At 36.2% G+C, this 14,027-nt stretch overlaps 1 protein-coding gene across 1 annotated transcript in view; it reads left to right on the top strand.

Annotated features, from left to right (window-relative positions):
* TMEM132C (transmembrane protein 132C) overlaps positions 1-14,027 on the top strand; it is a 518,834-nt gene that overhangs the window by 440,950 nt on the left and 63,857 nt on the right. The gene's annotated exons all lie outside the window — the stretch shown is intronic.

Raw genomic sequence — 14,027 nt, 5'->3', positions numbered from 1 at the left:
TTCCTCATCTGCCTTATATTGATGGAGAGTTGTTGAATCTTTCAAAATTGCTTTTCCTCACAATGTTGTTATTAATGTATAAATTGTTTTCCTGCTTCTGTTCATTTCACCCTGCATCAACTCATACTAGTCTTCCTAAGCTTGTCTGTAATAGTCCTTTTTGTCACCTCATATATAATTCAATATCACTCAAACTCAATAATGCTCCATTACACCCATATGCCAAAATTTATTCGTCCATTCCCCAGTTGATAGACAACCCTCTCCCTCTGTTTCTAGGTCTTTATTAAAACAATAAGAGTTGCTATAAATATTTTTGTAAGTGGCCACATTTAACAATAATTAGGTAGATAGTGAATAGAATGCTAGGTCTGAAGTTAAAAAGACTCATCTTTCTGAGTTCAAATCTGGCCTCAGTATGATCCTGGGCAAGTCATTTAATCCTGTCTACCTCTGTTTCTTCATCTGTAAAAGAAGCTGGAGAAGGAAATGACAAATCACTCCAGTATCTCTGCCAAGAAAACCCCAAATGGAATTATGAAGAGTCTGACATAACTAAAAATGACTGAACGACAACAACAAAATCATTGCACAATTGATAAAGTATTGGATCTGGGGATCAGGAAGATCTAAATTAAAATCTTGACTTAAATAATTGCCAGATGTATGATTCTGGGCAAGTCACTTAAACCCTGTCTACCTCAGTCTCTTCATCTATAAAAGGAGGATAATAATAGAATTTAATTACCAGGGTTTTTATGAGAACCAAATGTGATAATATGTGTAGTCTTTTGTAATCCTTAATGCACAGTATAAAATCTAGCTATCATTTTTGTTACTGATATTCATATGCATCTTTTCCCTCTTTTTTGGCCTCCTATGGATAAGTGTTTGGTAGTGCTATCAGTGAGTCAGAAAGCATGTAGAATTTTGTGATTTTTTTGTAATGGTTCCAAATTGCTTTCCAGAGGGACAGAGCTGGTTTACAATTCCACCAACAATGAACCAATATTCCAGGCTTCCTTCAGCCTCTCCAAAATTATTATTTTCCTTTCTGGTCATTCTTGTACATCTGAGAATTATAAGATAGAACCTTGAAGCTCTTTTAAATTGTGTTTCTCTAATTGTGATTTGGAGCATTTATTTTTCAAAATTTCTTTTCACAGCTTAGATTTCTCCTTTGAAAACAATATGTTCATATCCTTTGCATGTTTATTTATGAAGGAATAGCTCTTATTCCTATATATTTGCTTCAGTTACTTATACATCTAAGAACAACTTTAACAAAGAAGCTTGTGGAGTCTATGGTTTATAAGGAAGCCTCCTTCTCGGGGCCAAGATTGAAGACCATTGCTCTGGAGATCTAAAAAACCTCAGAGGTCAATTAGTCCTGTATTTTTAACATTACAAATGAGGAAACAGTGACCCAAAGTCACACAAGTAGTAAAATGTCAGAAGTGGAATTTGAACTCAGGGCCTTTTACTTCATAGTCTATATTCTTAATCCAAAATAAAAAAGTTTTTTTTTTTCAGCATCCTCCATAGGGAGTTGTCATATTTCAGTTACATAGGCAATGATCTGAGTCAGCGTTCTCCTTTGGGGGACTATATCAATGTGCAACTGAGAGTATAAATCCACATATGGTCCAAGTGAGGAATCAGAGAATTGGGAATCCCAAGCTCCAAAGAAGGAATAGGAATTTAGAGACTTGAACAGAGATTCTCACGCCAAGGAGAAATCAGCAAAGAAATCCATGTCAATGAAATGATTGATCCAGTCAGTCCTTTAAGTTTCTGCCCTTTCCCACCTTTAGAATTCTTGGAACACTCGGAAAGATAGGGGAGATGTGGATATCCAGGAGAGTTGGATAATCCTTTAACTGTAGTCTTATCATTCATGCACTCTGAACAAATATTTGTTTCTCCCCTGTGCCAAGTCCCATGGAGATTATATCTCCAAAAAGGCAATGTGGTCTTATAGAAGGGATAATAGATGGAAAAGAAACCTGATCTCTAGTCTTTGTTCTTAGATGTTCAGGTTAGCTGTTGCTGTCATTCCTAATGATCCATAGTAATCAAGCAGGTTAGATATTGCTATCTTTCTTTCCTAGACTACACTCAGGATTTCCTCGACCATGTCCATCTCTTCTTTCTAAAGCCTAACTCCAAGTCCCATAATACACACATTGGAAGAGCACACCAAAATTCTTTCCTCTGGAATAATAATGGTTACTCTTTCTCACAGCACTGTTGCAAGCCATGGGAAGCTAGGTTGTTGAAAAGATGGACATCTAAGCCCACCACTGCCCATCACCATCCTGGGCCATTGTGTTTATTGTGTGACCTAAAGTGACTTCCAATAGGTTATCATCTACTAAATACTTTCATCAGATTATAAATTTCTGGAGGGTAGGAATAATATTTAACATTGTTGGGGTTTTTTAAATCTATTCTCCATATTTGGCACAATGTTTTACACATAGTGGGTGCTTAATGCTTATCTACTATTGAATGCCTCATGTGTTTTAGGAAAATAATACTATTCCCTTATAGAGTCAGTGAGCCCATATTCCTTTCGATATATTGCCACCCCAAGTCTTAGTATGCTTTTTTAGAAAAAAAAATATTGACAACACCCATTTTAAGATCATCTATTTTTGCAACATATTCTTTTTCCCCCCTTAGGCAATTGGGGTTAAGTGACTTGCCCAGGATCACACAGGTAGGAAGTATTAAATGTCTGAAATCAGATTTGAACTCAGATCATCCTAACTTCAGGGCTGATGCTCTATCCACTGTGCCATCTAGCTGCTCCTTGCAATGTGTTCTTCATCCTTCCCCTTTCCAAAGAGCCATCTCTTATTCTAAAAGCTCAAAAAAAAGGGGGGGCAGGGGGGAGACAGAACAGCTCAACAAAACTAACCAATATATGGAACTCTGGCATAATATGCAGTGTTCCTCACCCATAGCACCCCACTTCTTCAAAGAATCTGAGTGACTTCCAACCCCAGTGCCCTTACTGAGCCATTAAAGAACCAAGAATGGAGACTCGCCCTTCAGATTCCTGTGTGCTCCTTAAATCCACATAAATGCTAATGAGGTTGTCTTTGGTGGCCCAAGAGATTTCTGAAATTCATTAAATCCATTAAATGAGTCCCATTGTGTCAGTTCATGGCAAAGAGACAGAGCCCTGAGCCAGGGGCTGCTTCCATTTTCCTATGTCCTTATTGACACTTAAGGGTTTTTGTGACATCTCTGCCCCCTAGTGCCTTTTGGAATGAAAAAAGCTCTTGTCAGTATGAATGTGAAACACCAGTCAGTCTTTCCATCCTACAGTACAAGAAAATCAATTCATGCCCTCTGCCTCTTGGTAATAGACCAGAAATAATTTGTGGGCCCTTATTTATTTTTGGAAAAATAAAATTTACTCAGAAAGTGGTCAAACCAGTTTCAATTTATGAAGGCAGATAAAACAGCAGCATTTGTGTTCTCAGATGCCTTTGGCCCTTTTATAACTCAAAATGGCAGTGATTTAAACTACCCTCTTTTATTGATTCTTCACCTATAAAGTAGAGCAGTCCTCGTAGGTTATAAGGAGGGAGGGGATGAGCAAAGAGGAGAGAAAAGGGGAATTTTAGTAAGCTGATGGGATTTCAAATAATAATCATGTCATTTTCATGTTCTATAGATCTCTGATAAACATATTTTAATATCTGCTCTAATGCAAGTAAATTATATAGCATCACATTCTTAAAACCGGCCTTGCTTTTGGGATGTTCCAACTTATAATAGAACAGATGAAGGCTGAAGGGTGTGTAACCTGCAATTTAAGGCTTCTCTCTGGTAGGTAACAAGTTGGCGTCATTGAGGGTGACAGCTTCTACTCCCCGATAATCCCTGGAAAATGCCAACCCTCCCGTGTCTCTGTCAAAGTTTGAGCCTGGCATTTGGCTTTTTTTTTCATCTATTCTTAGAACGATAAATATGAAACAGACAAGGAAATAAGGCAGACCTATAGGAGGTGAGGCAGTATGCATTCAGCAGAGCCAAAACTATTTACAATATATACATCCACTTTAAATATAATGTGAAATGACAAATGGAAGGGAGGGAAATTGGGCTGAGGGTGGCAGGATTTTGCAGAGAGCTTAAAGAGGGTTACAGAATAAATGCATGTCATTTACATATTTTAATTATGTTTTTGTTGACAATTACTGTCTATGATTTAAAAAATTAATGTCTTTTTCCAGTTCAATTAAATAAGCATTTATTAAGCACTTACTGGATATCAGGTGCTATGCTAAAAGCTGAATATACCACAACAAAAAAGTAAAAGATTCAGTCCTTAAAGAGCTTACATTTTTGTTTGTTTGTTTGTTTATGAGATAGGGACCATGCTCCCTAATGGCAATTATCTATCCTGGGCTTTTTCCTTTCTACTCCTTATTTTTTCTATTCTATTTCCCAAAGCTTTATTGTTAAACAGGTGCTTCAAATCAGGCCCTCTCACAGAGCCTTTAGAACCCATGTGAAAGCAACCTTTTCTCCAGCCACCTAAACCTGTCCCTAAGGACAGAGGATAAAACAGATAGCAAGTTAAAAAAAAACACACAATACTTACATGAAGCTACATAACACAGTAGAAAGTAAAAGACCATTGAAGATGTTTGAGCAGAGTTGTAATTGTTCAGACCAAGGAGCTGCTTGAAGAAAAAAAAAAAAAAAACAGAGGCTTTATTTTTCTTAAGGGCTGTTTTTGTAGGGGGAGAGAGGCTGTATTTTCTTTTACAACATAGCCAATATGAATGAATGGATGCCCATCAATTGGAGAATGGTTGGGTAAATTGTGGTATATGAATGTTATGGAATATTATTGTTCTGTAAGAAATGACCAGCAGGATGAATACAGAGAGGACTGGCGAGACTTACATGGACTGATGCTGAGTGAAATGAGCAGAACCAGGAGATGATTATACACTTCGACAACGATATTGTATGAGGACATATTTTGATGGAAGTGGATTTCTTTGACAAAGAGACCTAACTGAGTTTCAATTGATAAATGACGGACAGAAGCAGCTACATCCAAAGAAAGAACACTGGGAAACGAATGTGAACTATCTGCATTTTTGTTTTTCTTCCCGGGTTATTTATACCTTCTGAATCCAATTCTCCCTGTGCAACAAGAGAACTGTTCGGTTCTGCAAACATATATTGTATCTAGGATATACTGCAACATATCCAACATATATAGGACTGCTTGCCATCTAGGGGAGGGAGGGGAAAAATCGGAACAGAAACGAGTGCAAGGGATAATGTAAAAAAATTACCCTGGCATGGATTCTGTCAATATAAAGTAATTATTAAATAAAAATTTAAAAAAACATAGCCAATATGGAAATATATTTTACATGACTTCAAATGGGTAGCCCATGTCAAACTGCTTGCCTTCTCAGGGAAGAGAGGGAGACAATTTGGAAGTCATTTTTTTAAACTGAATGCTAAAAATTGTTTTTGTGTTTTTGTTTTATAAAATGTTCTTATTGGAAAAACAAAATACAGGGGGGAAAACAAAAGAATAAATTGGAGAAAGGTGAGAGATGAAAAGCAGGGCAAATTGTGAAGAGGCTATTTCAATAATTCAAAATATGAAATGACAGATTTAGAACTGGAAAGGCCCTCATGAATCATCTAATCTATCTAACCCCTCTCATTTTACAGAGAAATTAATACTCAGGGTCACACACACACACACACACACACACACACACACAGACACACACACACAGACACACACACACAGAGTAAGTAGCCGAGATGACAAATACATATTCCACCATGCTATACAATCTTTCAGAAGTTGTGGGACATTGCCAGTCAGCCTGGTTTCAAATTTGAGTAACAAGATTGGGTACCACCATTCTTTCTTCAGCCACAAAGGATTTGAGCAATTAATGCCATCTTTTCTCTAGGGTTATCATAGATTCAATGTGACCTTAGATATATCGTATATGTACCTAGTCATTTGCATATTTGTCTAGAGCAGGGGTCCTCAAACTTTTTAAATAGGGGGCCAGTTCACTGTCCCTCAGACTGTTGGAGAGCCGGACTATAGTAAAAACAAAAACTTTGTTTTGTAAACCTTTAAATAAAGAAACTTCATAGCTCTGGGTGAGGAGGATAATCGTCCTCAGCTGCTGCATCTGGCCCACGGGCCAAGTATATGCTCAAGTGGACTAGCACCTGGTATGGGGAGTTCCTCAGCCTTTTCAAGGCTCATTCACCTTTGGTGTCCACCTGATTCACTTACGGCCTCAAGAAGCTATAGCATGCTTTGTGACCACATCCAGATAAACTGTAAACCATCTCAGCATACTGCTAAACCAGAGGTAACCTGCAGGTTAGTCAACAGGACATCTCCAAGCATGTGAAAACTCTCCCAGCAGAAAAGGTGAATGGAGACAATTTGTTTTAAGGATTATGAAAGGGACTGAAACAGGTGCTGTGGAGCATTTAGAGCTTGGTTAGATATTGGAAATACCAAGGTCATCCACTAGATCCTGGGCCATCACCAGGTATCTTGACTTTTATTCTGCCACTGGACTTTAATGATTATGGAAAAGAAAGTGAGCCTGACAACATTGTTCAACTTTAGCTCACTTAAATCCACATGGAAGTCAAGATGCACCCCATGATATCACCAAGTGCTCTTTGAAAAGGAAGGGGCACAACTTCAACAGCAGCGTGTTTGTGCTCTCCCATTAGAATAGAAGCTATATATATACACACACACACACACATACATATATATACATATATGTGTGTATATATGCATGTGTGTATATGTATGTATATATGCATGTATGTACATGTGCATACATATATAATATTAGATAATAAGATAGATATAAATACATATAATATATCTAAGGATATAGAAGAGAAGTCAGGGATTGTTTTTGCCTTTCTTTGTTATGTCTCATATTTAGCATACTGCCTTGTAAGTGCTAAGCACTTAAGTATTTGTGGATCGAATGATTGATTGATCAATTCAAGCTAAAAGTTCTAAAGCTCAATTTTATCCTAATGAGAAGAAGATAATATCTTAATATCTGCATTATGTCTCTGAAACAGTTGTAAAATGCTCTGCAAACCTGAAGCCATTATGTCATCATTAATTATAGTTGTTAGTAATAATGCAGGTATTTGTATAATGTCTTTGCCAGCTAATGGTAAACCACCTTTAAAGTTTGCTTGTCTACAAACTTTAAACAATCAAGAATGGAGAGAATCTGTCAATTACTCCTTTGCCTTTCCATCAGTCTCTTAGCAGTCTGCCAAAGCTTTTGCGGAAACAAAATCATTATAAGACATATTGTAATCTCTCTCTGCAGACTGTCTCATTTCAGCCATACTTCTTTTTCCCTATTGCTCTTCAAATATTATAGTTACTTTCCACTGTTGCATCTGCAGAATCTACTTATATTTTAATACAGTATTTTGGGCAAGGATTGTGAACTGTGCTTCATGTTCTCTCTGTACACAGGCCTTCTGGTTTAAGAACTAGGGGGTCATGTGTGTAGGACTACAATAGATACAAGAAAATTAATCCAAGTCAACTGACCCCCTTTTCTCTCATCATTCTCTTCTCTCATTAGACTGCATTCATCTAGAGTTCAGGATATCACAGTTTAAGGACACAAACCACAGTGACCAATGGAGAGCAATGAAGATGTTGAAGGGCCTTGAAGCCATGACATATGTTAATTGGTCGAAGGGATGGGATAGTTTTAGCATGGGGAAGAAAAGACTCAGAGAGGACAAGATAGCTCCCCTTTCATGTCTTTCTGAATTTAAAAGATATTCTCTCTCTCTCTCTCTCTCTCTCTCTCTCTCTCTCTCTCTCTCTCTCTCTCTCTCTCTCTCTCTCTCTCTCTCTGCAATCACATCCTATTTAAGAGATTGTGAGTTTCCCGCCCCCCCCAAAAAAAAAAAACTTTCTGCATTCCTTCTATTCTTGACTAGATTTATTTAGACAAAAAACCTCTCTCCCTCCCTTTTCCTCCCTCTCTCCCTCCCTTCTTTCCTTCCTCCCTTCCTCTTTCTCCCTTTCCCTCTCCCTCTCCCTCCCTTTTCCTCCCCATCTCCCTCCCTCCTTCCCTCTTTTCCTCCCTTCCTCTTTCTCCCTTTCCCTCTCCCTCTCCCTCCCTTTCCTCCCTCTCTCCCTCCCTTCTTTCCTTCCTCCCTTCCTTGTCTTACCCTTTTGGGGAGATTTTCAAGCAGAGACTAGATAATGACTTCTCATTTGTTTTATAATGGGAATTCCTTTGGTGTTATGGGTTGGGTTGGATGGCCACTGAGATCCTTTTCAATTCTCAAATTCTTTGATTTTGATCTTTACTTTGAGATCATTTGTTGAAAACTGTTTCCTCCCTAAACAAATGAGTAAACTGAGGTTTAAAGAGACTGAGTGCTACCATGGAAAGTAATGGGTCTTCTCTTCCTAAAGGTCTTCTAGTGAATAATAATTGGTCACTTCTCACATATGCTATAGAGGTGATTACTGTTCCAATACTCCTTTATTCCAACTTAGATTCTGGTATTGCCATTCATGGTGGGAAATAAAAACTATTATCTTCCAAATGTATATTTTTAAATATAACATTAAAATTCAGAGAAGCAGCAAGGCATAGTAGGTAGACAGGCTATCTTAAACACAGAAAGATCTGGTATCCTTTAATTAAGCATACCTCAGAAATTTACTGGCCATCTAACTCTGAATTTAACCTCTTAGCATTCTGAGGAACTCTCCAAGACAAGAGTACTTTTCTTTGACAAGTCTTTGACAAGACAAAATTTTCTTATCTTTTCCTGGACCTCTTGGATAGTCTGGTGAAATCTACCAAAACTTTAGTATTCCCAGAGTTTAATATAGTACCTGACATATAGTGGGTGCTTAAATGTTTGGTGACTGACTGGTTCTCAAAATAATGTTTTTAAATACATAAAATTATATATATAGAATTGCAAAGAAAAACAATTGTGTTAAACTGCAATTGTCAATTTTAAAAGTCATGAGAGAGATTAATGGATTCCCTGAAATATATCCACATAACCCTTCATGGCCAGTGAACTTTGGGTAGACTCCTCTGCTCTAAGAATAGTGACAGCCCCACTGTTCTCTGCTCTCATAGGACCTCAATCGAAGTATGCTGTACTGCTATTTAAGAAGGATACTGACAAGCTACAGTGTCCAGTGGAGAGCAATGAGGATATTGAAGGGCCTTGAGGCAATGGTATATGAGAATTGATTGAAGATAACTGTCTTCAAGTATCAAATTGCAGAGAATCTGCTAATTTATATTGGTTGAGGATGTTTTCTATATGTCTAGAATTCTAATCTATTACTATTGACCATAGATTTGAAGTGAAGCTTGCCTGGGGCCAAACAGTCACCTACTAGATCCCTATCTGTTTCTGAATTGTCTTTTTGTAAGACTGAAACCTGCTAGTGGGGGGAAAAAAAGATGCAGAAATCAATGATGATTTATTGCAATTTGTTTTTTTAACTGATAAAGTCTTAAAACGGACAAATCAAAATTAATCTATTTGGAATTTGGCTATTATCTTTTGGTAAATAGTATTTTGTTTTTCCAATTTTCCAATTACATATAAAGATCATTTTCAATATTCATTTTTTATAATTTATTTTATTTTAATTTTAAATACAAAATGAGAAAAAAATTACTATGTACAAAGCAGACTATAAGAGAGGATTCACTCTAAAACATTTCCATTTCATGAAAAACTATATAATAAATACTACACACTGTTTTCAAAGCTGCCCAGTTTTTCTTGACTTCCTTGTAGGTTTTCTTTTGTTACTGCTATGAATTTTTACCTTATTTTTTTCCCTATCCATCCTCCTCCATCCTAAAGAAGCCTACAATTAAGTATGGATATATATACATACATGTATATATAGATAGATATACATAGACGTTGATATCTATAAACATGCAGTTATATATTCATGTATACATGTATATGTATAAATAACATCATACTATGCTTATTTCCACCTGTATCTGTTTTTCTGAACGTAGATAGTATCTTCCTTCATAGGTCCAATTCTTTCCAAATTTTTCTAATTCAACTAGCTCATCATTTCCTAAACCATGGTAGTATTTCAACACAATCACATCCTATCTGAGAGATTGTCTGTGAAAGTTCTTTCTCCCAACTTTCTGCATTCCTTCTATTCTTGGCTACATGGCTTTTTATTTAGACAAAAAAAATTAATTTAAAATAGTGAAAATTATCCTTTTTATAAACAATATATATAACAATCCTCTTCCTTATAATATAGTTTAAGGTCTCATACTACTAATCTATTTCCTTTATGTTTTTTTCTGGGTTTTTTGAAATTCTTGACCTTTTGTTCTTCCAAACAAACTTTGTGGTTATTTTTTTCTGACTCAGTAAAATAATTTTTAATAATTTAATTGGGATGACATTGAATAAATAAATTAGGTAAAATTGTCATTTAAAAATTGTATTGGCTTTACTTACCCATGAATGTACTTCAATTATTTAGATCTGAGTTTATATAAAAATGTGTTTTATGTTTATGTTTATATACTTCCTGTGTCTATTGTAGCAAGTATACTCAGGTATTTTATGTGATCCAGCTATTTTTAAATGGTCTACAACAATGTTAAATAATATTGCTGATGTTGTAATTTCTCTATTTTTCACTTGATTAAATCTATTTTAACTTTGTCTGAGAGCATAATTACTATACCTGCTTTTTTTTGCATACTAAATTCTACTCCTGTCCTTTATTTTTTCTTTATGTGTATCTCATTTTTGTAATGTTTTCTAAAAGCAATATATTGTTGAATTCAAATTTTTAATCTGATGTGTCCATTTCTGTTTTATGGGTAAATTCATCTCATTCACATTCTAAGCAATGATTAGTTGTATATTTTCCTCCTTCCTATTTTTCCTTGTTATCCTTCTCACTCTATCTTTCCTGACTTCTCCACTTAACTTCTACCCACTACCTTGCCTTCCTAGTCCTATCCTTCCTTCTAAAAGTCCCTCTCGTATCTTCTCCTCCCCACCCTATCCCCTTGCCTTCTATTTCTTTTTCAATTTAGAAGATCTCTCTCTCTCTCTCTCTCTCTCTCTCCTCTCTCTCTCTCTCTCTCTCTCTCTCTCTCTCTCCTCTCTCTCTCTCCCTCTTCCTCTCCTCTCTCTCTCTCCTCTTCCTCTCCCTCTCTCTCTCTCTCTCCCTCTTCCTCTCCCTCTCTCTCTCTCTCTCCCTCTTCCTCTCCCTCTCCCTCTCCCTCTTCCTCTCCCTCTCCTTCTCTTCCTTCCCCTCCCCCCTCTCATTGGATCAGTTCACACCTCCACCAACAATGCATCAGTGTCCCCATTTTCCCACATCCTTTCCAGCATTTATCACTTTCTTTTTCTTTGTCATGTTAAGGGAATTGGTTGTTTTAATGAGACCACTAGTGGTTTCTGGAGGATACAGGTGCCTACATTAACAATAAATATACTTGGGGTTCTTTTTCTAATACCTTATCTCAGAATGGTCCTGGGAAATTCTGAGAACACTCTTAGCATCTATAATAGTCAGTCACAGTGACTGTGATTTTAGGGCTAGTTTCAGCAAAATGGAAAGCATTAGAGAAGGAAAAAGCATTGTTATTTAACCAAAGCCTAGTGAGTAGTGTTCTGTAACAAAGAAAGGAAAAAGTTTGGAGTCCTCTCTCTCCTGTATCCTTTTCCTGTGTGCTGTCCTTGCAAAGGAAAAGATGGTTTTTATTTCAATGTTATCCTTGAATGAGCTGGAGAGTTTATCTTTCCTTCAGTTAGAACATTATTTCCTTGAAGCCCCAAACAGAAATTGACCAGAATATGCAGAATATACAAACAGAATATACTCTTGAATAGATGTAGAGAAACCTGAGCTAGGATTGGGATTTCTGAGTCTCTTATGTAAGTGCTTGCTTTCTACCACAGAAAAATATTCAGATAGGTGGCATTTTCCAAACAAAAACTTAAAACCTCCACATCACATGCTCTCTTCATTATTTGAGACACTACAAAATACATTTTTAATGAAATATGGATAGATTACCTCATATATATTGTTTTTGTGCTAAAACAGATACATAGTGCAGTTCAAATCCAGATTCAGATATTAGCTCTGTGACCCTGCCTCAGTTTCTTCATTTATAAAATGGGCACATTAGCACCTATCTCCCGATACTTTTGTGAGGACCAAATGAGATAATATTTATAAAGTCCTTACCATAATACCTGGCACAAAGTAAATGCTATATAAATTCTTATTCCCTTCCTTTTCTCCATGTACATTTATTCTATTCTTCTACTGGTCTTTAATCTGTATGAGAGGAAGGAGGGGGTCTTATCCTGTGATATACAAATGAAGGGGTGAGTGGGGCATATACACGAAACACTTTTAAGTTCAGTTTGAATTATCAACATTTTCTCCATCACTTTCTTAAATCTAGACTATCAACAGAACAATAACTCAATCCACTATTTGTAAAGTTTATTTATTTCCAAAGTACAAAAGCTCACCCTGGAAATTTAACAATCACATGAGGGTGGATTTGACATGGCTCCAGCACACACTTAGTCATCCCAGTCAATCAATAAGCATTTTATTAAGCATTTTGCTCTATGCCAAGTATTGTGCTAAGTTTTAATCCTCAGAGAGCTTTCAGTTGAATAAAAGACACAATACGCAAACCACTATATCAAACAAAAGATAGAATGATAATCTCAGAGGGGTTATGGTGGGGGGAAGCCTTCTGCATGAGGGATTTGAACTGAGTTATAAAGGTATCCCTCCTTTGTGGAGGAGGGATGATATTCCAGGAATAAAATATAGTCAGTGAAAAGGTGTGAAAGGAATAGCAAGAAAGCTAGTGTCACTGACTTGCAGAAGATGTGGAAGGAAGTCAAGTCAGAGAGAAGACTAGAAAGGTCTTCTTTCAAAAACAATTGTAGAGACGTAGCTAAGTGGTATAATGGCTAGATCCTAGACTTGGAATCATGAAACCCTGAGTTCAAATCTGGACTCAGAGTTTTTATATTTCTTTATAAAATAGAGGTAATAATAGCCCTCATCTCATAGGATTATTGTGAAGATAAAATAAGATAATATATGTAACAGTCCCTGTTTAATAAAGATACTTAATAAATGTATATTTAACCAAAAAATAGAAAGGAATTAAGGATATAAAAAGCATTAAGATATATAGGATTTTATATTTAATCTTAAAAGTAATAGAGACCACTGGATCTTAATTATACAGTACTTAACAAATGTCAGGCATTATGCTAAGCATTTTATAATTATTATCTCATTTAATCCTCATAACAAATCTGAGAGGTAGGTACTATTTTTATTCCCCATTTTATAGATAAGGAGATTGAAGTGAAGTGACTTAGGTCACCCAACTAGACAATGAATTTCAATTCATCTTTTCCCAGCTCCAAGCTCATTACTCTAACCACAATGCTGCCTAGTTACTCCAATGTTAAGATACCCAAAAATATTATTAAATTTTAAAGCTTTAAAAAAAATTGAAATGAACATGGGTTAAGTCCAAACTCCCTATGCATCTATTTATGAAAATGGATTAGTGTATGAAAAATTGGTTTTCTTCTGTTTTTTAACAAAAAAAAATCTTAAAGAAGGTGTTTGTATGAAACCTATTTCTGGAGAAGACAGAGGAGTTCAGTGTTACTTCCATACCAAACCTCCAGCTATGAAAGCTAGGAAACCTTTTGAACAAATCATTTCTCTAAGCCTCAGTTTCTCCTGTTGGAGTCCTTTTTTTAGCTTTAGGTCTGAGTCTATGAATCTTCTAAGTAGTAATATAGTGTGATTGGTAGTTCTAATCTCCATTTGTGGCCTCTAAGGTCAAATCATTTAGCTTATTGTACTCTGCCTGTTATCTGTGAAATGAACAGAAAACAAA

Source organism: Antechinus flavipes, chromosome 1 (genome assembly GCF_016432865.1).
Source record: "Antechinus flavipes isolate AdamAnt ecotype Samford, QLD, Australia chromosome 1, AdamAnt_v2, whole genome shotgun sequence".
Lineage (NCBI taxonomy): Eukaryota > Metazoa > Chordata > Mammalia > Dasyuromorphia > Dasyuridae > Antechinus > Antechinus flavipes.
The sequence above is the reverse complement of the archived record's forward strand: the minus strand, read 5'-3'. Positions and strand labels throughout refer to the sequence as shown.